Below are 25,238 nucleotides of genomic sequence, written 5' to 3'. Positions count from 1 at the left end.
AAAATTTACTTGAAATTTTTCAATTGATCAATTGAACTGGCGTCGTTGGATTATTTCGGTCTTTTGTTTTTGACAAGAGAAAAAATTACTCAACAGTAAGTTAAAAAAAAACTCAACATTGGGTACTTTTTTTCTTCCATGTAGTGTTGGCATTGTTCTCCGGACCTCCTATCAAATGTTCATTGTTGAGGGACCTTATAGAGCTTACGTACATTAAGTGTAGGAGGGAAGCAATGTCAGCCAAAGCGATGATCCCAAGTGTAACGTTAACTTACAGAAACACTTCGTCCTAATTGTATTTCAACATTCAACGCTTTCTGAAATAATGCGATACCGTGAACTGGGCATAAATTGATCAGTGAGGTAAGAATGATCACTCCTTTGCCAAGTTGAATTTTCTTTCTGCAACATTTCCCTTTTCCTTATAACTTTAATTCATGGTATTGGTATTCTAGGATATCTTTTAATTTTGTATATGAACTAATTTGCACACTAAAAAGTACGTTTTGTAGTTGGGGCTTTTCGCAGTCCTGCGACTGATGCTTATCTATTCTATTCCAGTTGTTTCATTCTGCGGATTGATAGAGTTACGTGAGCGGCTTGTTTTAAGGAAATTTGTTTGCTAAAATAATTGCACGTTTTGTTTAACAAAATCATATTTATTGAATCAATTTGCCTTGATTTACGGTACATTAAAATTTAATTGAAGAGAGCACTGATTCTCGCTGTTGAGGAAAAAGTGATAAACTTTCTCCTTCTTTTTCCCATCGCAAAGACTAGGTAACGCCGGATATACATAGTTTAAAAGTGCGCTGCCGTCCGGGCATCCTCTGGTTCAGCTCTCACGAATAGGAAAAGAAGTAATTAAAACTAAAATCGTCATTTGATAAGCGCTCTTCCACGCTACTTATCACAATCGTCAGGCTTTCCATCATGGTGGTTTGGGCGTCCTCGGGGGTGCAAGAACAATTTGTCACGTTTTGCCGTGGAGCAAAGGAAAACTTTTTCTTTCCCACCTAGAGTTGGATTATTGCCTTCCGAAGCGGTAAAATGGTATCACGTGAGGTGCCAGGAAGGTCATCATTGGAGCCTCTTCATAATAATCACAGTTGTCGTCACTGTGTCACGGTAGATAGAGCTTGGTCAGGAGCAATGAGTAGTTTTGCCTTTTACCTTGCGTTGCCGTAGGCATTGGAGTTGAGAAGCATAAAATGGATGTGGAGGCACGAGTGCATAGTAAATCGTATCCGATACGAAAAAGCAAATATTCTTTCTCATTTACTTTACTGCAACCCATGCATAGATATTGATGAACCGCAGCAGTCTATCAACACTTTTTTTGCAGAGAAGGGAAGGGTGTTTCTAGGATTCGTAGTACATCCCCTAGCCCCCTCCCCTTTGTTTATGCCAATAAAAAATGTTGTAAAACAGAAAAAAAATTTCTATAGGGAAATAACATAACTTCTTCTTCTTCATTGAATCTACATTCAAACTGGAATTTGGCCTGCTTTTCAACTTAGTATTCTATTAGCATTTCTTCAGTTATTAATTGAAAGCTTTCTATGCCCTCCATGTACATAAAACTTTGCAATTTTTTTTCACTTACTTGACCTACTTGATGGGCGACAGCTCCTACATTATGAGCCTACGCCGAATGGAGAAACCTTGCGTTCGCAAGGGAATCTTTCTTCTAATCATAATTCCACCTTTTTACGCTCTAATGCGTTTTACACTCCCCCGTTTTGATCATAAAAAGCAGTTTCATAGTTTTCACATATGAATAATGCAGAAACGTATTGAAATACATTAGACTCTGAATGGATGTAGAAGCAACGATGAAGTTTTTATTACGATTTGAAATAAAAAGCTCTCAATCTCCCAAATTGCTATTTTATCTTCATCTGGTGCTCGCTGTACAACATTGGGCCATTCGGCACGTGTATCCAGCTTGGATATTAGACTCACATGAACTACCGGAATATCGTGCGGAAAAATATCAACTTTCTCTCCCGCATCGCGAAAATGTTGATTTTCGAATCCCAGACAAAACAACACTCGGCACATTCCACCAGCATCTGCAGATTTTCCTCTACGTTTCCTTTACTTTTAGACTGACCCGTCATAAATAATGATAACACTGAATTGGATTTTTGCTGCTGACACTGCGTCTATTGCTTCTGACCTCCGTACGTTCGCAGCGGGAGGTTAGTTACAGAAAACCAAAAAACTAAACTCGCTTTCGATGACCCACTCCAGTCGATGATTGCGGGTTGCTTCAAGTTACAAGCAATTTAATCGTGACTCAAGTGGTTCCGATGGATTAGGTGGTGCTGCATACAAGATAACACTATTTTATCGCTTTCCCATTCATTATTGTCGCTTTTTATGTACAGGAGAAGCGGACATAACGAACCAGCAGGAAAGAATGGCTCAACGTAATCAAAGTGAGAAAATGATCCTTAATATTGGTACTTTGAGAAATACTACAATCTTAAATATCAATCTGCGAGTCCTCACGCATGATAAAATTTGTTTCTGCCTTTGATGGAACTGCGTTTGAGGCCGGCGTATTTCAACTCACGATTGATTTGAATCAGATTTTGTGGTTTTCTCAACACTGACTGTAAATAAAAATGAATCTGTTTTTAAAAACTAAAAAAATTAAGAACAACACGTTTTTTTTTAAAAATGTATCGAGATGTGTGATCAATAATTTTGACAATTGTGATTTGGCTTAAGATGTGTCTAATTTTTTGAACGATGCTCTGCTAAGCGCAATAACACCTGGCTCTGAGGCGGATCTCATTGTCAACATGAGTAAGAACAAAACATTTTTATGAACGTGATTAGCATGGTCATTTAGTTAAAAGTATTCGATATAGACATAGTGTGTGATTTTGTGGAATTATGAAAATGTCGAGAAACTGTGGTATATTTTTGTGTTCCGTTGATTTAGGTGGACATTCCTAGAAAATGAAATAAAAAATTGACAAACCTAAGTGATGCACCCTGTAACACTCTCTCCTACTATACCGAGAAAGAAGCTCTTACTCCTCGTCTTGACTATCGTTCCAAGCACCATTCAGGACCCGCTTTTAATTAAGTGGCACATTGGTCTGAGCAGGAACTGGAAGTTATCGCAGACAGACCGAGAATGAAAAGCCAACTGGAGGCAAATCTTTGCGTCGTGATTTGTAGCATAGCAATATATTTTTTAAATGAAATTGTGTACTTTAATCTGAAGCAAATTCAATCGTCAGACTGTCAGTAGTTCGATTTATGATTTTAATTTATATTGTTATGTGATAGGCACAACATCTCAGAACCAAATAATGGGAAGTTATTTTGTAATTTTCCACACAACGCAGTATACAGTTTTGGAGTAGATAGATAGATAGATAGATAGATAGATAGATAGATAGATAGATAGATAGATAGATAGATAGATAGATAGATAGATAGATAGATAGATAGATAGATAGATAGATAGATAGATAGATAGATAGATAGATAGATAGATAGATAGATAGATAGATAGATAGATGAATAGATAGATAGATAGATAGATGAATAGATAGATAGATAGATAGATAGATGATAGATAGATAGATAGATAGATAGATGGATAGATAGATAGATAGATAGATAGATAGATAGATAGATAGATAGATAGATAGATAGATAGATAGATAGATAGATAGATAGATAGATAGATAGATGGATAGATAGATAGATAGATGGATGGATAGATAGATAGATAGATAGATGGATAGATAGATAGATAGATAGATAGATAGATAGATGGATAGATAGATAGATAGATAGATAGATAGATAGATAGATAGATAGATAGATAGATAGATGGATGGATAGATGGATAGATAGATAGATAGATAGATAGATAGATGGATAGATAGATAGATAGAGAGAGGGAGAGATAGATAGAGAGATAGATGGATAGATCGATGGATAGATAGATAGATAGATAGATAGATAGATAGATAGATAGATAGATAGATAGATAGATAGATAGATAGATAGATAGATAGATAGATAGATAGATAGATAGATAGATAGATAGATAGATAGATAGATAGATAGATAGATAGATAGATAGGGTTTCTAGTAGGTAATTTTAATAACTGGAAATCGATCATATTCAATTATAAAATGCCGCCAACATCGATTTCCGACATCTTCTTATCGTTTTCGAGATTTTTCACGTAAAAAAGGCTTCCGCTTCCAATAGTATTTTTTAGGGATTGTCCACTGAGAAAGGTTCCAAATTCAAGCCAATAGAATTGTCAGAAAATCATCCGCTGGTTGGATGCAGCATCATTTGAAATCTGACACCCGGGAATTCCACGTCAATGAATAAAAGCTTTATATTTTTCCCACCAGAATTGAAATAAGCCCCACATCAGCGGCGGATAGCATTGTCAGTCATACGTATTGTTAGCTCATTTCCTCGAATCTCAACCGAAACGCAACCGATCGAAGACATGGAAAACACATTTCGTGCGGTTTTCCTGTCTGTCCGGGGTTTGGATTCCTGCGACGGAAAAGAGATTGTGATTCCGTCTGATGGAAATAAGCGTTGTAATTTGACTCGACAATCGAATTTTGTGTAGGTGTCAAGTTGAGACGGTTTGTCTTGCAAAATGGTTTTCGCTGCCTGCGATACCAGATACTTTTATTCTAGGTTCATTCGGATTCAACGGAAAAGGTCAGTGGGTAAGATATATTGACTCGCTGCTTAAAAAGGCAAAACAAGATTCAACAAACAGCACAACAACCATCAGCGGCACGACGAACGTCGCTCTCGGTGATTAATGACGGCGATTCAAATTTATGCAAAACAATGTCTCTCACAATTTCATTGCTCACTTCTTCCGCCACTCGAAAACGTGTCTGCGTTTCCTAATTTTATTTATGACATAAACTCAACTCCAGAAGTGCATGAAAACACGTCCGAAAGGAATTTGTAATTTCATTTCCTCCTTATCACGAGCTCAGTTATAATAGACTAGGTATTTGGGCATTTTTTGGCATAACTAAGGATTGAGGATTCCTTATTCAGCGACGGTTCATGTGACGATTTCTCGACACTTTTGGATATAGCTAGGTATGAATTGGGATAAAAACTAAACCATAAATAGCATCGATCTATGCAGAAAAAAATGAGTTCGATTCTTTAATTTTCAATGGAACATTTAAATACAATGGGATAGTTTTCATGCGGTCACCATTGATTTCAACAAGTTATCAATTTGAAAACTTCAAATATCATCTGATTTTCCTTCGATTTTCCTTGAGCTCAACTTAAGATATTAGGAAGTCCAAATGCCACAATCAATCAAAAACAAATCGCGTGAAAAGTGATCTCTGCTGCCATTATCTGAAAAAGTGTCATATACGCCAAATTCCAACATACAAATTTTATATTTTCAATGAATACATCGAATCAGCGAATAGTAGATTTCAATTTAGTTCTTCCCATGCAAAATCTGAATGAAATTTTGGCACATACAATATTGGAAGAAGTCATAAGAAGATATTGTATTAAAATTGTACAATTTTGTTTTTTAAACAGTATCTATATAATATTTTTTTAAATATTTATTAAATCAGACTAAGGCCGGAGTGGCGGTGCAGCACATAAAAGTTGGCTCCATGCATCGATGCATGACATCACGTCGCCTATCATGCAGTTTACGAATGGTCAGCAAATCGTTTTCCTCTTGATCGATCTATCTTGCATGCTGTGCACTTCGTTTTCTGGTGGATCGTTGTCGAGAGAAAATGTATTACTATCCGATATTCGGGCTACGAAATGGTGTGTCGACATCCGGGAAGAAGCGCCCAACATAGCTCTGGTCTTCTCAAGTTCCAATACTCACGCTTCCAAGGGTCTATCGATGACAATAGACTGCCAGTAAAGGGTTGCGTACTAAGCTGGTAGTGTAGCCTGGGCACTAGAGTGATTCAAATTTTGACTTTTTCGCTCCCCTGTGCTTAAACGATTGTTTTTGCTATTTTAATAGTCCTCCCAAATTTTTAGCTGATTTGGATGTAATTTGATTGTGCACGTGCCATTTGAAGGTTATATGAAAATTACTATGAGAATTGCCACTTTTGTAAAGGATCGTTTCGTGAAACAGCCCGGAATTTATTTGAATATATTTAACGCATCGCCATCATAGAATAGATCCTAAGCTGAAAGTCAGTTGTTGTTGCGAAACAATCTGACTTTTGTGAGCAAAATTATAAAGAAAACAGAAATGCTCATTATTGATATTGATGTTATTCTTTTACGTGTTAAATTGAATTTCCCACAATTCAGTATTTTCCTAATAACTTTTGTTGCCAGCATCAAATCGTTTAGCAACAACGACGATATTTTCCCTTGTTAAATTTCCTATGTTGTTAACGTATTCATACATTTTAAGAGCTTAATGGGCAATGATGAGGACCGGTTTTTCACAAAAGTTACTGTTTTCATAGTAATTTTCATACAAGCTTCAAACAGCTTGTGCTCAGTCAAATTACATCCAAATTAGCTAAAAATTTAGGACGATTATTAAAATAGCAAATGTCATCGTTTAAGCATAGGGGAGCAAAAAAGTCAAAATTTGAATCACTCTACTGGGCACTGTTGTCCTTCTGACATCAGCTAGAGTGAGAGGGATGCGTGCTGTGGGGTCTTCCCAGGATGTGGTGAGGTTGACAGTGTTGAAATATAAAACGCTATGAAACGTTGCATGTATCCGCAAGCAGGCCCTACCTAAGCGACCGTGTGCCGATTAAAGCGCACTAGCCTATTCCTGGTGTCGGGTGATAACTGATCGAGCATCTGTTCACCAAGGAGGTGCAGCTCCAACAGCGTCTGTTCTGGCATCCAGGCTGAGTATGAAATGCCACCATCCCGGTGGATAGGGAACCTTGGGCCAACAACCTACTGTTCCCGAAACATCAATTTGTTCGAGAATCCGACAATGAAAGAATACGGACTGATTTTACGACAACTACTCTTAGCGCGAAACAACGACACGAATAGGAACATGGAACGTTTTAACCCTAGCCCAGCAAAATAAGATGGCACTAGATAGGTGCGAATCCTAACTATAAACCAATGTTATGCGCAACCGATGCTGTTGATCTGCAAGACAAAGAGAACATCTACACCCAACTAAATGCCGTCAGAGATGGAATTCCGAAGGCTGATATCAAGATCTGTATGGGCGACTTCAATGCAAAGATCGGATTCGACAACTCGAACCACGAGCGCATTATAGGACGCCATGGTCTCAGTGAAATGAGCGAAAACGGAGATCTGTTCGCAGAATTCTGTGGTAATATTGACATGACGATCGGGGGATCGTTCTTCCATCAATGACCGGTTTACAAGGTCATCGGCGAAATACGTCTGCACATTGCGTGGATTCGTCGGCAGGAGGAGACAGTTGGACGACGGTTTAACACACGCCGACTGGAAGATTCCATGGTTAAACGGTCCTTCGTTGAGGAACTGACGACACGCACTGCAGATATTCCGGAAGGTGACAGCGTGGTCCGCCATCAAGAATGCCTTCATCGCCACCAGCGTTGCATGGTTGCATGTAATATAATGGTGAACGGCTGAACGCATGGTTGCTGTTTTGACGTAAACTACGTCTAAGGGGAAGACTCAGATACAGGGTGCAAAACCAAAATTTCCAAATTCGAGACCGTCACGAAATTAGGATAGATTTCAAACGCTAATAGCGTCTTTATCTTTCGATGGATTTTCGACATTTGCTTATCAATCGATTCAGAAACTCTCCAGCAATTTGCCAATTTAATTGATACTATTGATTATCAACGTTAAACTATTGAAAATGTTGTTTCATTCCAAACCGGGTGAGAAATTCAATTCAGTTCATAAATCCCCAACACGGACATCAGATTGCAGTGAGGTACGGGCCTTTTGATCCACTGCTTCGTTTTCCCTGTGTATAAAAAGCCCCGTGTTTCGCGTGCGCGCGTCATTTTCATTCTGGATGTCACGGCGAGCGGACCAGAGCGTCCAGAAGTGGTCCCAATGACAACGGCTGTCTCAGCAGCGGTGGTGGTGCGGATGAAATTTTTCCGGTCGGTGGTGGTGGCGGTCGTGGAAGCAGCAGCACATTATTTTCATCCGTGTCCCATCTTCGGCGGATCTGGTAATCGACGGCGTTTATTGAGCCGAATCATCGGATGGCGGTCGCGCAGCCCAGTGGCTGCTGTTAATAAGGCACATAAGTGGCAATTAATCGGTTCTTTTCAGGACCATCATTATATTTGGAAGGAAGGTTAAGTTGAAATAATTTTCCTAAAGTGCAACCGTTAGGAACTGGAAAATTCTTCGGTGAAATTTTCTAGCGTAATTCGGAGTTATATGATTTTAGTGATTGAGAATGTTGATATTAGACGAACTTTCTTCATAGAACAAAGCATAATTGTTTGGCATCGGTAGCGGAATCATAGCATTAGTGCCGGTCGGAGCATAGGCCGTCATCGGAAGATTGCTACAGCAATTTATTCACTAATGTTGCGTTTGCAACGATTTGGATGTTGTCGGCACAACATGAAATTTTCCCGCGAGACTCTAATTTTGTATTTTTCCTGTTGATGATTGAAAAAGAAATCGGTTCCGAGATGAACTTTATTCAAAGCGCAACGCTAACGTCGGTAGTTGAATCCCAAGCAAGTATCGGAAGGAGACCATGCAAACAATTGATTCGTATTATGACTGAAGAAAATTGTATGGCGTCAGTATTGATGTTTGCTACAGATTTTTCGACGTAAACTACGTCTAAGGGGAAGACTCAGATACAGGGTTTAAAACGGAAATTTCCAAATTCAAAACTATCACAAAAATTAGTATAGATTTCAAACGCTAATAGCATCTTTATCTTCGATGGATTTTCGACATTTGCTTATCAATCGATTCGGAAACCCTTCAGCAATTAGCCAGTTCTATTGATACTATTGATTATCATTAATGCTTAATTTTTTTTCTACAACAAATATGATTTTGAAAAAGTATCACCGGCGCGTGCTTACTCGCAATCTACATGCTGATACATTTACAGTTACATCAAACAACTGAAAACCGAAATACGCCACTCCAAAATGGCAAAACATACTTTTGCATATAAACAATAAAGACGGATCCTTAAAAAAACGAAAATCGATCCAAAAATAACTTCTGAATGTTACATAAAACGGTAGCATAAATCCATAAAATAGTTCAGGAGATCCCATAAAGAATATTTTTTCGATCCATAACTAAACTAAAATTTAGCAATTAATGGGAAAATATGTTCCATTAACATAGTCAAGAAAAACAATACAATTCCTGCTATTTTACCATGAACGTATGACAAATGATCCATAAATCTTTGGAAAATGATCAATAAAAAAACTATATTTTGATCCATAAAACTTCAAATTTGCGCATTTTTTTATCGTAATGATGATCCATAATTTCAGTAATATGATCCATAATTTTAGTCATATGATCCATAACTCTGGCCATTTGATCCATAGCTTTGTTCACATGATCCATAGTTTTGGTGATATGATCCATAAATTTTGGCAAATGATCCATAGATTTTATAAAATGTGTGGATCAATAATTATATTTTCATTGGCCTTCTTTCCAAGCATTATGGATCATATAAACAAAATTATGGATCATATGACCAAAATCATGGGTCATATTACTGAAATTATGGATCATTGGATCAATAAAAATTGGGCAAATTTGAAATTTTATGGATCAAAATATAGTTTTTATGGATCATTTATGGATCATAAAATTATTTTTTATGGAATCTCCCGAACTATTTTATGGATTTATGGTATCGTTTTATGGAACATTCAGATGTTAGTTACGGATCGTTTTTCATTCTTTTATGGATCGTTTTTGCACATTGAACGGTGCAAAGTAAGGCCTGCCACTCCAAAATTGCGAAGTGACAATGTTAGAAAAAGACAAAAGATAGGAAAAATAACACGGTGTGTAGTGCCTCCCCGAGTCACCTTAAGGGAAGATCCTTTAATTACGTAACGCAAAAATTGGGTATTTTCAACCCCCCCCTCCCCCCCTATGACACACTTTTTGTATGAAGCATCTAAAAAATATCTATGGGTCGTCACACTTCGCCCAACCCCCGTCCCCCCTCTAAGCGTTACGTAATTTGTGGACGCTCCCAAGAGTCACTTTCATTTATGGTAGCCGATCGTTAGTACTTCATATCAAATATCATATCATATCATAGCATATCAAAGAATATTGTGGCCAAATTTCATAAAATTTGGTCAACAAAAACCCCCCTGACAATAATAGAACAAAACCTGCCAAAGCCGTCATTCCCCCTATTTCAGACAAGAAAATTTAATCTGAACGCTGCTAATGTTGATGACGACGACCGCGCGACCCACACCATCGCCGGGAATAAAATTTCCGGTAGGAGCTCCGCCGATGCCGAAGGTGGTACCACGGTCTGCTCTTCGCGACATCTCGAACGAAATGGCTCGCGCGCGCGGAAGAGCTGCTTTCTTGTAATCAATAAAGTTGAACCTGTAGCCACGCCTCTTTGGAGGGTGTGTGACGGTTACGCAATATTTGCAGTCATACCGGACAACAAAGAGGCGGGACTAATGAGCCATCTTTATTGATTATAAGAAAACTGCTCTCCCGCGCGCGCGTGGCATTTCAGCACCTAAAAACTCATGGATGAGTTGAATCATCGTATGTTTTCTGTATGTATGTAGAATCACAAGCGCGCATCAAACGGAGAAGCTGCAAAAATGTTTTCGCATGGATGACTATCTACCAAAATTATAAGTCTTTCTCTGAATCGTGCTCTCGTGATTTTACTACCGACGGAAAACAATCTGCTATCACCAAGCAATTAAGTTTTACTTTGATCGATCAAAATTCATCTCGCCTCAAGTTGTGACATAAGAGCTACTTTCATTGATGGTAGCCAATCGTTAGTAGGGGGAATTACGGCTTTGGCAGGTTTTGTTCTATTATTGTCAGGGGGTTTTCTGTAACTAATTATGCTCAAATTTGGCCAAAACATTCTTTGCATATCAAAAAATATTGTGGCCACATTTCATAAAATTTGGCCAACAAAAACCCCCTGACAATAGAACAAAACCTGCCAAAGCCGTCATTCCCCCTACTTCATACAATAAAATTTAATCTGAGCGCTGCTAATGTTAATGACGACGACCGCGCGACCCACACCATCGCCGGGAATAAAATTTCCGGTAGGTGCTCCGCCGATGCCAATGGGTGTACCACGGTCTGCTCTTCGCAACATCTCGAACGAAATGGCTCGCGCGCGCGAAAGCGCTGCTTTCTTGTAATCAATAAAGTTGAACCTGTAGCCACGCCCTTTGGTGAGTGTGTGACGGTTACACAATATTTACATTCATACCGGACAACAAAGAAGCGGGACTAATGAGCCATCTTTATTGATTATAAGGAAACTGTTCTCCCGCGCGCGCGACGCATTTCATTTCATTTCCAGCATCGGCAGAGTTACCGAGCGAATTCCAGCTTGTGTCGTGGATCATGTGGTCGTCGTCGACATATTTGAAATTAATCGGTTCCTCTCAGGGCCACCATTCTACACAAAGGAAGATTGAGGCGAGGCGAATTTTATTCAAAGTGAAAATAAACCGCTTGGCGACGCCATAATGTTGCCTGCCGTCCGTAGCAGAATCACGAGCGCGCATAGGAGCGCAATTCTTATTCGGTTTTGTTATTCCAGCAGCACAATTACAGGCGCGCATCGTAGGTGCTGCAAATATGCATTCGTATGGATGGCGTCAGTTGTTGCCAAGTGAAATTTTCTCTCAAGATAATGAATTTTCAGAATCACCATTTTACACAAAAGAATTAATTTGCCAGCATTTTTTTTGACGTAAACTACGTCTAAGGGGAAGACTCAGATACAGGAAGTAAAACGGAAATTTCCCAATTCGAGACCGTCACGAAATTAGGATAGATTCCAAACGCTAATAGCGTCTTTATATTTCGATGGATTTTTAATCACTAACTCTGCAGAAGTCAAATTATGGATTGAATCTAATGAATTTTTGCGTTACTGCTACCGATTTAACGCAACAATCTCATGAATTTACTCTCAGTCAAACCAAATTCCTCCAATGAAAAATTTAATGCCCTGAAAAGGACAGATTTCAGATCATGCGGATTCCCAATCACCAACACAACAGCAATTATTCGATAGTCAGATTATCACAAGAATATTTCACTTAAATGCAGATGCTGGCTCTATGATTTTACCGCTACACTGCAACATATTGCCATCGTTGGATTTTATGTTTTGAGTCTTGCTCGAAACCAGTATTGCCTCAAAAGTAACCAAAAGAACAATTTTGTAATATTCATGAATGATGAGACTTGCTAGGTTCTTCATTTCACCAAACGGTTTTACGTAGTTTACGTCGGGCGGTCGTGTCATGCACACAACCCTTATGATTTTTTCTTAATGGATTGAACTACAACCTTACGGATGTGGTGGAAGAATAACAAATCGTTAAATCTGAGTGAATATGAAGGGATTTCGCTCACTTTTTCCAATGTAGCTCAATAATGGATATCTAATTTTATGATTATGAGTTGTAATGTCCCACAACAGATTATATGAGTGAGGCCATTTTGCCCCAGGGGTGCAGTATACACTGTTCTCCCCTACTTGGCTCTGGAGAAGGAAGTGAAACGCTCATGTCGACGAGATATGCGAGCGTGAACGGACTCTCTGGCAGACGTGGATATTTGCCTTCTAGCGACGTCCATAGTCTAGATGTCTGTAGAGTGAGGGTTCGATTCTCGCTCTGGTAAGGAGAAAACTTTTCGTGGTCGAAAAATTATCCAACGGTCCACTGGGTGTTATGTGTGTCAGTTATCTAGGTGTAACGTGTTCAGTATGTACGAATTCTGTCATAGACAATGTTATTATCTTTAAGCGGGGCGATAATGAATGCGACGATGCCTGTGATACACGCGAATGGTCAGTTATTGACCATCTCAACTGATCAGCTGAAACGCTGGTTCGAGCACTTCGAACAACTTTTCCAAGTGCCAGCCTAATTTGCCTAGGATCCGACGTTTTGCACGCGTCAATACCGAAGCTCCATAACTTCTAGATATCCAAACAGCCATCCAAAGCATGAGATCGAGCTAAGCTCCAGGGGTCGATCGTATATCAGCCGATATGCATGTCATCCGCTCAACTACTTACTGCATTGTTTATTTCGTAATATCTGGGACACCACAACTTTCCCTGTCGACTAGATACAAGATAGCTTATGTCGAATTCGTTTTTAATCCTTGGTCAGATCAAACCCGAACCCAGAATAAAATACAGTTTTCGGCTCCATCTGTCATTGAATATGTTGGTGTGCGTATCATCGTGTTTGTTTTGATTCGAAACATAGGATCACCCAACCGGACACCAGTGCACTGACAGTGGCCACGGCTAATCATGTCATGATAAAAACGTTTAGCCCTCTGGCGCTTAAGACCACCTTTAGACGGGGTAGGGGAACTGTACCAGTTTTGACCATGTTCCTAATTTTGCCAGTTTCTCGCATAACTCCAAAAATAAAGCAATTTTCGATGTCATCTGTCATAAGACGAGTTTAAACAATCCCATTGAATTCCACCACTTAATTGTATCCTGACAGATACGTATTTCGACCTCAACAGTAAGGCCGTCTTCAGTGTCTCGTACTTGACTCGACTTGACTTGAGTCGAGTCAAGTACGAGACACTGAAGACGGCCTTACTGTTGAGGTCGAAATACGTATCTGTCAGGATACAATTAAGTGGTGGAATTCAATGGGATTGTTTAAACTCGTCTTATGACAGATGAAAACATTCCACTAAAAAGCTCAAAATAATTTTCTTATCAATTTTCGATGGTTTTATCAGCTCTTAACAGGAGATATATGATATCCCTCATGCTTCTTAACTTTTGAAACTGATTGATATGTTTTGTGAAAAATGTAATTTTTCAGGGTTGGCCATATTAAGCACTAAGGTAGCCAAAACCAGTACACTTACTTTGATTATTTTTGCCTTTCTCGATTTTTTTTTTAATTTTCAATTGTTCAGATTTTGAAAAGCTTTTGATGTCGATCAATAATACAAACTGATGAGTAGAATATTTGTAGTTTGGTATTTTTCCACAATTAACCTTATTCAATAGCTATAGTGCTATAGTGGTGTATGATAAACTCTAAAATATGTATCCCACTTCTTACAATTAGAAACTAACCCTGAAAATTAAAAAATTGCTATAAGTCAGCATTGAGTGCGAAATTTGAAGCTCTAAATATGATTTTTTTATTCATTTGTTTATTTGGTAGGCACTCTGTGTTCTTAACCGCTACTGTGCCGTAATCTACTATGGTATTCTGCTGTATAATGTTGATGTTGACTGGAATCATATTCTAAACCCCGTGGACGTCAACCTCGCCGCACAAACTCTTTCTCACGTCTTGGCATATGTCATTGATAGACACGTCCCTAAAAAGGTTGTCCGAAGCGATTCTCGAATTCCGTGGATGACTAAAGTTCTTCGCTTACTGAAAAGATAAAAAAAGCCGCTCTAAAAACACTGCACTGCCACTTAAATGCCATTATGTGAAACTTAACTACGAGTATAAGCGTTTGAGTAGCTCCCTCTTTCAACTCTATCAAAGGGGAATTCAACGGAAGTTCAAATCGAATCCTAGATCTTTTTGGAAGTATGTGAATGAACAACGCAAGGAGGTCGGCCTTCCCTCTACCATGTTTTTCAATGGTGAATCGGTAAGCACAACACAACAAATTTGCGAGCTGTTCGCCGCCAAATTTGCCAGCGTATTCGAAATCGAGAGTATATCCGTAGATCAGATTTCCACAGCAGTGGCTAACATTCCCTTGGCCAACCAAACTCTTAGTTTTGTTGATGTTGATAGAGAAAGAATCATGAAAGCCGCTTCGCAGCTTAAATCTTCTTATAAGCTAGGACCGGATGGCGTTCCATCGATTTTTTTGAAGAAATGCATTTCCTGGCTGCTGGATCCGCTGCTTAAAGTATTCCAGTGCTCTCTCGCTAGTGGAATTTTTCCCGTGTCTTGGAAAATGGCCGAGATGTTTCATGTGCACAAAAAAGGAAACAAACGCGACATCAACAATTACAGGGGAATCATTTCGCTATGTGCTTTTTGAATTGACTGTTATGGAATCACTAAATGCTCACTGCAAGCAGTATATAAACGCCGATCAACATGGTTACACCGCCGGACGCTCTACAACATCTAATCTGCTTTGCTTAACGTCATACATAACTGATCAAATGATTACTCGGACCCAAACGGACGTAATTCATTTCATTTCATTTATTTAGTTAACATCTAAACAGATAACACTGAATCAACAATTTGACGCCACAATGCACGGTTCGAGGCCGCATCTCTCCATCCTCGGATACGCCCCACGCTCGCCAAGTCGTTCTGCACCTGGTCTGCCCATCTCGCTCGCTGCGCTCCACGCCGTCTCGTACCTGCCGGATCGGAAGCGAACACCATCTTTGCAGGGTTGCTGTCCGGCATTCTTGCAACATGTCCTGCCCATCGTACCCTTCCGGCTTTAGCTACCTTCTGGATACTGGGTTCGCCGTAGAGTTGGGCGAGCTCATGGTTCATTCTTCGCCGCCACACATCGTCTTCTTGCACACCGCCAAAGATGGTCCTAAGCACCCGTCTCTCGAATACTCCGAGTGCTTGCAAGTCCTCCTCGAGCATTGTCCATGTTTCATGTCCGTAGAGGACTACCGATCTTATTAACGTCTTGTACATGACACATTTGGTGCGGTGGCGAATCTTTTTCCACCGCAGTTTCTTCTGGAGCCCGTAGTAGGCCCGACTTCCACAGATGATGCGCCTTCGTATTTCACGACTAACGTTGTTGTCAGCCGTTAGCAAGGATCCGAGGTAGACGAATTCCTCGACCACCTCGAAGGTATCCCCGTCTATCGTAACACTGCTTCCCAGGCGGGCCCTGTCGCGCTCGGTTCCGCCCACAAGCATGTACTTTGTCTTTGACGCATTCACCACCAGTCCAACTTTTGTTTGCTTCACGTTTCAGGCGGGTGTACAGTTCTGCCACCTTTGCAAATGTTCGGCCGACAATGTCCATGTCATCCGCGAAGCAAATAAATTGACTGGATCTGTTGAAAATCGCACCCCGGCTGTTACACCCGGCTCTCCGCATAACACCTTCTAGCGCAATGTTGAACAACAGGCACGAAAGTCCATCACCTTGTCTTAGTCCCCGGCGCGATTCGAACGAACTGGAGTGTTCGCCCGAAATCTTCACACAGTTTTGCACACCATCCACCGTTGCTTTGATCAGTCTGGTAAGCTTCCCAGGGAAGCTGTTCTCGTCCATAATTTTCCATAGCTCTACGCGGTCTATACTGTCGTATGCCGCCTTGAAATCACCGAACAGATGGTGCGTTGGGACCTGGTATTCACGGCATTTTTGAAGGATTTGCCGTACAGTAAAGATCTGGTCCGTTGTTGAGCGGCCGTCAACGAAGCCGGCTTGATAACTTCCCACGAACTCGTTCACTAATGGTGACAGACGACGGAAGATGATCTGGGATATCACTTTGTAGGCGGCATTAAGGATGGTGATCGCTCTAAAGTTCTCACACTCCAGTTTGTCGCCTTTCTTGTAGATGGGGCATATAACCCCTTCCTTCCACTCCTCCGGTAGCTGTTCGGTTTCCCAGATTCTGACTATCAGTTTGTGCAGGCAAGTGGCCAGCTTTTCCGGGCCCATCTTGATGAGCTCAGCTCCGATACCATCCTTACCAGCTGATTTATTGGTCTTTAGCTGTTGAATGGCATCCTTAACTTCCCTCAAGGTGGGGGCTGGTTGGCTTCCATCGTCCGCTGAACTGACGTAGTCATCTCCTCCGCTGCCTTGACTTTCACTGCCTGTACTCTCAGCGCCATTCAGATGTTCCTCGTAGTGCTGCTTCCACCTTTCGATCACCACACGTTCGTCCGTCAAGATGCTCCCATCCTTATCCCGGCACATTTCGGCTCGCGGCACGAAGCCTTTGCGGGATGCGTTGAGCTTCTGATAGAACTTGCGTGTATCTTGAGAACGGCACAGCTGTTCCATCTTCCTCGCACTTCGCTTCTTCCAGGCGGCGTTTCTTCTCCTGAAAGAGGCGGGTCTGCTGTCTCCGCTTCCGTCTATAATGTTCCACGTTCTTCCGAGTACCTTGCTGCAGCGCGACCACCCGCGCTGCGTCCTTTTCCTCCAGAATCTGTCTGCACTCTTCGTCGAACCAATCGTTCCGTCGACTTCGTTCCATGTACCCGTACCCGTTCCATGTTCTCCGCTGCGTCGTTAATGGCTGCTCTTTGACTGTATTCTAGCAGTCCTCAAGAGGGGTCCGATCGAGCTCACCCTCTTCCGGCAACGCTGCCTCGAGATGCTGCGCGTATGCAGTGGCGACATCAGGTTGCTTCAGTCGCTCTAGGTCGTACCGCGGCGGTCGTCGGTACCGAACATTGTTGATGACGGATAGTTTTGGGCGCAGTTTATCCATCACCAGATAGTGGTAAGAGTCGATGTTAGCGCCACGATATGTTCTGACGTCAATAATGTCGGAGAAGTGCCGACCATCAATCAGAACGTGGTCGATTTGTGATTCAGTCTGCAGTGGTGATCTCCAGGTGTACCGATACGGGAGGCTGTGTTGGAAGTAGGTGCTGCGTATGGCCATATTCTTGGAGGCGGCGAAATCAATTAGTACTAGGCCGTTTTCTTTCGTCAGCCGGTGAGCGCTGAACTTTCCAATAGTTGGTCTAAACTCCTCCTCTTGGCCAATCTGAGCGTTCAAATCTCCTATGATGATTTTGACGTCGTGGCTTGGGCAGCTGTCGTACTCACGTTCAAGCTGCGCGTAGAATGCGTCTTTATCATCATCAGTGCTTCCGGAGTGTGGGCTATGGACGTTGATTATGCTGAAGTTGAAGAACCGGCCTTAGATCCTCAACCTGCACATTCTTTCATTGATCGGTCACCAGCCGATCCCGCGCCTTTGCCTATCGCCCATCGCCCATCACTATGAAAGCTCGTGTGTGTTGCCGCAGCTCTGGTAGATGGTATGATTAACTCTAAACGTTCGCACCATTGATCCCTTCCACCAAACCTCCTGCAGCGCTACGATGCCGAATCCACGGTCCTTGAGCACATCGGCGAGTATGCGTGTGCTCCCGATGAAGTTGAGAGATTTGCAGTTCCACGAACCGAGTTTCCAATCGCTAGTCTCTTTTCGTCGCAGTGGTCTTCGCCGATGGTTCCGGTCGGTACTCTCTTGTTGATTGATCGTTGCTTATGTTTTTTTAAAGGCTGGCTTGCAGGGCCTAACTCCAAACCCTCCAAATTTCCGGAGGACCATCCCTAGTAGCACAGTTCAGATCGATTTGGTTGCAGCAACTCAAATGTGACCGAATTTGGTCGCATGTGAGTCACAGTGACTGATATGTGACAAGTGTGCTACTTGGGTCCTCCTTATTCCCGGTGGACCATGGTACACAGTTTCACTTAGAGTCCCTCGCTGGCACTCGGACGATGATCAGCATCCCCTAACATGGAGTACAGACGCTGTTGTACTCTCCTGACATGGAGAACAGACGCTCAATAAGATTTGCACTTCCGGAGAGGATCAAACCCCCCCTTCCCTGTCAGCATGCGACCATAGTTCCCACCGGGGTTGGTTACCCGATCTTCCCTAAGGTTGCTCGTATCCCGGCCAGCACCACGGGGAGGTAGGGATAGGACTTGCTGGGTAAGAGGCTAAGGACCGCGAGATGGGGTCTATTTTATTCCTTCAGGTACGCGAAGTACCAATGGTACGCTTTACCCAGCATTTGCCGTGTTTTCCGATGTATCACTGCCAAAAATAAATAAACATACGGGATTTCCACATAGACTCTCTAAGAAATATAGTTTTTAACTTTATTGATGTATGACAGTCCATAAATTATTTTTGTTTTTGATACACAATCGATTTTATAGAGTGCTGTCAAAAATTTACTTTTAAAATATTCGGGGGAAATTGATCCCTCTCCAAGAACTTGCTTTGATAAAATCAGAAAGGTGCCGTAAGATTAAAAAAAATCCTTCAATATACGCGGATTTTTCGAATTGCTGTGCGTATACATGAACGATTTTTGTTATTGAATTCGACAGCACATGCAATTTTAAAATTTGGGGATTCTATGATATCTACGCAAATAAATAATTTTTCCTGTCAAACCTTCATCAAATCTGTCAAATCTACAAAAAATTAGAATCCTGAGAACAGATTTAGTTCTACTACTTTAGTTCTCGATAATACAGGGGGTTATCAAGTCTCCCCGGGGATCAAGTCTACCCACCTTCTCCTACTATGGAATCATAACGAATACTTATGTCTATCAGTGCACTCTTAGCGGCTTCAGTTTATCGTCAATCACGTGACTCAATACGTAAGCATATAGTCTGAAATATGCTGCCAAACTTTGTCGTACCTTAGCTGGAAGGTTTACAAAAAATTTTATTACGCTTCGAAAATTGATTGTTCAAACCATATGCAAGAAATTAATGTTTCTACCAGCACTACCGAACAACCTATGGTTGTCAGACAGAAGGAAAACCTCATCGTCGGAATTTTTACTTTGTGGAATGATTCCGAACAACTCCCATTAGCTCCAAAGCACTATAAGAACAACAATTAAAAAAAAACTTACTTGATACTTGATGGGCTACAGCTCTTCGATGAACCTACGCCGAATGGAGTATCCTTCTCCACTGGACTCGATCCTGGGCCAATCGCTTCCAGTCGCCCTGGACATTGAGCACCCTCAGGTCCTCTTCAACTGCAAAAAGCCATCGTGTACGCGGCCTTCCACGAAGCCTGCGGCCTCTTCCGGGTTCTCTACTAAATATTATCTTCGCTTGACGTTCTTCCGGCATACGAACAACGTGCCCACCGTAGTCTGCCGTGTTGTATAAGCTTAATAATATCCAGCCCTTTATACACCTGGTACAATTCGTGATTCATGCGACGCCGCCAGATACCGTTCTCCTGTTTACCGCCGAGTATTGTCCGCAGCACCTTACGCTCAAACACTCCGAGAGCTCTCCGATCAGCCTCCTTTAACGTCCATGTATCATGGCCGTATAAAGCCACCGGAAGAATCAGAGTAGTATACAGCGCGAGTTTTGTTTTCGTTTGCAGACTACGGGACTTAAGCTGGTTACGAAGACCGTAATAAGCCCTATTTGCAGCTGCAATACGCCTTTTCACCTCGCGGGTAACATCATTATCGCACGTAACTAATGTTCCAAGATACACAAATTCTTCTACCACTTCAAATTTTTCACCATCCAGCACTATTTCGCTACCACCACCACTAATGAACCCACGTTGATTGCCAGCGACCATGTACTTCGTTTTGCTGGCATTGATTGTGAGTCCAATCCTCGCTGTCTCCCTCTTAAAAGGCTCAAAAGCCTCTTCCACGGCACGGCGATCAATTCCGATAATATCGATATCGTCCGCAAATCCCAGGAGCATATGCGATTTTGTGATAATGGTACCGCTTCTTTGCACACCAGCTCTCCTAATCGCTCCCTCGAGCGCAATATTGAACAGTAGGTTCGAGAGTGCATCACCCTGCCATAATCCATCTAAGGTAACAAATGACGTCGATATTTATCCGCAACCCTTACACTTGATTTCGATCCGTCCAACGTTATACGAATCAGCCGTATCAGTTTCGCCGGAAAACCATGTTCAAGCATAATTTGCCATAATTCATTCCGTTTCACTGAATCGTACGCTGCCTTGAAATCAATAAACAGATGATGTGTCTGCAAGTTGTACTCCCGGAATTTATCAAGGATTTGTCTCAGGGTAAACATTTGATCCGTCGTTGATCGGCCCTCACGAAAACCTGCTTGGTATTCGCCGACGAAGGACTCTTCAAGCGGTCTCAATCTGTTGAACAAAATACGGGACATAATTTTTTACGCCGAATTAAGGAGGGTTATTCCTCGGTAATTGGCGCACTCCAGTCTGTGCCCTTTCTTAGGAGGGGGCATATGAGGCCGTCCAACCAGCTAGCAGGCAATTCCTCGTCTTCCCATATTTTGCTGCAGAACTTCATAAAGCTGCTCACTGCCATGTTTGAGAAGTTCAGCCGGGAGCTGATCCTTCCCCGCAGCCTTACTGTTTTTCAGCTCTTTGATAGCTTTTTTAACATCAACACTTATTTAAATTATTGGTCCACGCAGTTCAGCAATGCTGGCAGAATAAACGATTTTTCGCATATGGTTTGAACGAATCTATAGAGGTTGCTGGCGTTTAATCATCTTTCTCTTTCAAGCGCAAAGGAAAGATAGGATTTGTTTTCATCGGGAAACGTTTCCCGATGAAAACAAACTCTATCTTCTCCGTGCGCTTGAAAGAGAAAGATGATTAATCGTCAGCAACCCTTATACCATTTCGTCGAAAGACATTTCGTCGAATGCCATTTAGTCGAATGACATTTGGTCGAAAGGACATTACATCGAATGGATATTTGGTCGAAGGGACATTTAGTCGAAAATGAATGTTTAACTCATTAGAGACGTAGGACATTTGGTGGAATGGACATTTAGTCGAAATCAGATTTGAGCATGAAGAATCATCGTACATTTGGGCGAATGATGTTTGGTGTTTGGGGGCCCTCCTTAGCCGTGCGGTAAGACGCCAATGCCAATAAGAAGAAGAAGAAGATGTTTGGTCGAAAGAAATTTGGTTAAAAGCAGATTTTCGATTGAAAAATGTTGATACATTTTGTCGAATGACGTTACGTCGATTGGATTCTTGAAACTTTAAAGGAACTTTAGCCAATTTTAATTAATGAATAAATGATTGATTGTGGTGTTCCAAAAATAATATAATTATTGCACTAATATTTCTCAAAGAATGATGGGTTCATAAGAAGAATAAATAATAAGAAAACGGTGAATATTCCCGACAGAATATTGACTTCGGCGAACCTCTCTAACCAACTACAATGAATCTGTACCACCTGGTCAGAAGTATTTAGTCGAATGATGTTTCGTTAAATGACACTTGGTTGGTTACGTTTTTATCTTTTTTTCTTTGAAAGTAAAGATATGGAATACCAGATTAATGCTGGTAATTTTTTATGAGTTTCCTTTGATTCAACTAAAATAATGGTTATTCATTTAAAATTGATGGAAAAATCTATTGAAAGCTTCAGACCTCAGACCAACAAAAATGTTATCATTTACATACTTAAAAATATATCGCAGCGGCAGTGGTAGGTGATCCTTTAAATATGATTTATGCCAACTTAAATATGATTTATGCCAAATATTAGGAAGCAGCATAGTGCGTGCCAGCTCCATTTTTTGTTTTAAAAAGTTTAAGGGTTTGTGTCCGCTGAAAGAACTTAAAGTTCAGTTCAACCCGAAAATTACAAACAGTTATGTATGATATTTTATTAAAATCCAAGTTTAAAAATTTGGAAGCTTGAGTTTCAATTTTATGTATATTTGCTTCACTGACAGATTAGGTCATATGACCATTCGGTCGCAATTAAATTTTCGGCCAATAATTAACGGATTATGGTTGGAAGTAAATGATGTACTGAAATAATTATTGTATAAATATTGAGTGGAAGAAACAGTATCAACGAAAAGAATAAGAAAAACCATTTCCATTTGATCGAAATTCTTTCGACGAAATGTCAGCTGTCACTCGACTAAATGCCAATCAACTAAATGTTCCAAAGCCGACTACGATGAAGTATTGGCAAAATAACATTGCTATCATTGATTTTTGAGCTTTTGCCGAAAAATATAATAGAGGCTATTTTACCATCAGTGCCCAATATTTTGCTATTTTTGTAGGTTTTCAATTTTTCTATAATAATAATCTCCAGAAGTTTCTGATGGTCAGGTGGAAAATCCTCATTAGCTGCCCCCATCCACTGCCGATTGAACTTCCTCGCGTTCACTGAATTCCTCTAATCAGTTCCTATTCAAATTGAACCAAAAATCTATTGACGAGTTATCCATTTTACTAAATTAACTATTACCGACTGAAATTCGCTTTCAACATTCGACTTACTTTCCATTCGGCTAAATGTCCTTACGACTAAATATGCATTCGACCAAATGTCCATTCGACCAAATGTCCAGTCGACCAAATGTCCCTTCGACCAAATGTCCTTTCGACTAAATGTCATTCGACTAAACGTCATTCGACGAAATGTCATTCGACGAACTGTCCCAAAGCCGGTTTGAATAACCAATCTTCGAAGCGTTATAACTTTTTTCGTGGACGTCCCAGCAACGTACCTTCTTCAGCAAAGTTTTTCGGCATGCTTTGGGTTATACTTTAACGCAATGTGCCACTTGGTTTACGATGAACCGAAACATCTAGAAGTAAAAATGCGAAAATATACATTTTCCCATACTAATTTCCATACAAACTTCAAACGCGATGCGGAAAGCGAGGAAGCAACCAATCGGGCCCAAATTCAGCATAGGGGAAGTGTACCGGTTTTGGCCACCTTAGTGCCTAATTTGGCCAACCCTGAAAAATGCATATTTTCCAAAAACTATCGGTCATTTTCCACAGCGAAGAAGCGTAAGGGATATATCTCCTGTTACAGCTGATAAAACCATCGAAAAATGCTTAATTTTCGGAGTTATGCGAGAAATTGGCGAAATTAGGAACATGGCCAAAACATGTACAGTTACCCTAGTTGTTTGGGACCCAGAATACTTTCGAAACACCATTGATTTGACAAAATGATCATGACGCCCCACTCTAGTGTACATGTAAGCTTAAGTTCAAGCGTCATTATTAGTCATGCTCTGGAACGAGAAAAAAGGAAGAAACACTAATAAGCAATAATAACAGGTGAAATTTTATGAGAAGATAATTTTTTTCTATATTTACTTACTTATTAAAGCTTCTTATTTTTCGTGCCTCGAATCTTTATCTTGATTATCCGATACAGAACTCATCACCGGGCTTGGTGACAGTGTTGGTAAAAACTCAAAATCTCAAAAGTCATGAACGATTCAAATCAAGCGTGAGTTGAAACGCACCCAACTCAACACCTAAAAACTCATGGATGAGTTGAATCATCCATTTGAATCATCGTAGGTTTTCTTTTGTTCTCCTTCGTTAGAAACAGTGATTTGACGTTTGTCGCTTAAAATATTGGACACTCTTCCATGCATAGGCAATAAATTGCCCCAAATGGATTTCAAATGCGTTTTAAAACCAAAATGATTTTTTGGCAAATGAATGATTTAATGCGTTTTAGCATGAAAAATTCAAGCGTGATGCATTCCTTTAAAATCGCAGATGATTTCGTTCACACGGGAGTGCTCGTTGATTGAGATGTATGAGTGATTTTACCAACACTGCTTGGTGATCATATGACTACCACTTCTGTCTTATATGCAGGAGGTCTTGGGTTCAATCCTAGGTCCCGTTTCATTCATCCTACTTTGTATCTTCCCATATATTTCTCATTTTCGAGCAATCGCTAACTGAAAATGAGCATAAAATAAATTAAATATTCAAATTAATTATAAATAATTTGAAGAATCTGTTCCTTCATCTGATACAAAGCATCTTGATTACAAAATTAATACATTTTATTTACACTTTGATTAATGTTTCATATAAAGACATTCTTTATCATGGGACACAGTTCATAGTTCGAAAACTCTTCATTCATCAAATGCAGTGGTGCCATTTCAAGCCAAATGGAAAAACTTGGTCTGATTGACCGGAAAAGCCAGCAATACAGAATAATCCAGTTGTACCGCATCAGAACCAACGTTCTACGTTCGAACTTAAGTTCCGTTTTTATTATGCAAGCATCTGATTACAAGAAATTTGAGATCATTAAGGCTTCATCAGGTTCCTAATTTTAGACAAAATTAAAAGCATAAGCTCTTGAATTGTTCACCGCTGGGGCCTAATTATCTTACGCACTCGTGCCAATAAATCTCTCGTTGGGGGGCTTACTGTAGAAGTGAGTGTTGTGCCTCGTTAATCAACGACAGATGGCGCCTTCCT

The sequence above is a fragment of the Armigeres subalbatus genome, unplaced genomic scaffold (assembly GCF_024139115.2).
Source record: "Armigeres subalbatus isolate Guangzhou_Male unplaced genomic scaffold, GZ_Asu_2 Contig561, whole genome shotgun sequence".
Classification (NCBI taxonomy): Eukaryota; Metazoa; Arthropoda; class Insecta; order Diptera; family Culicidae; genus Armigeres; species Armigeres subalbatus.
The sequence above is the reverse complement of the archived record's forward strand: the minus strand, read 5'-3'. Positions refer to the sequence as shown.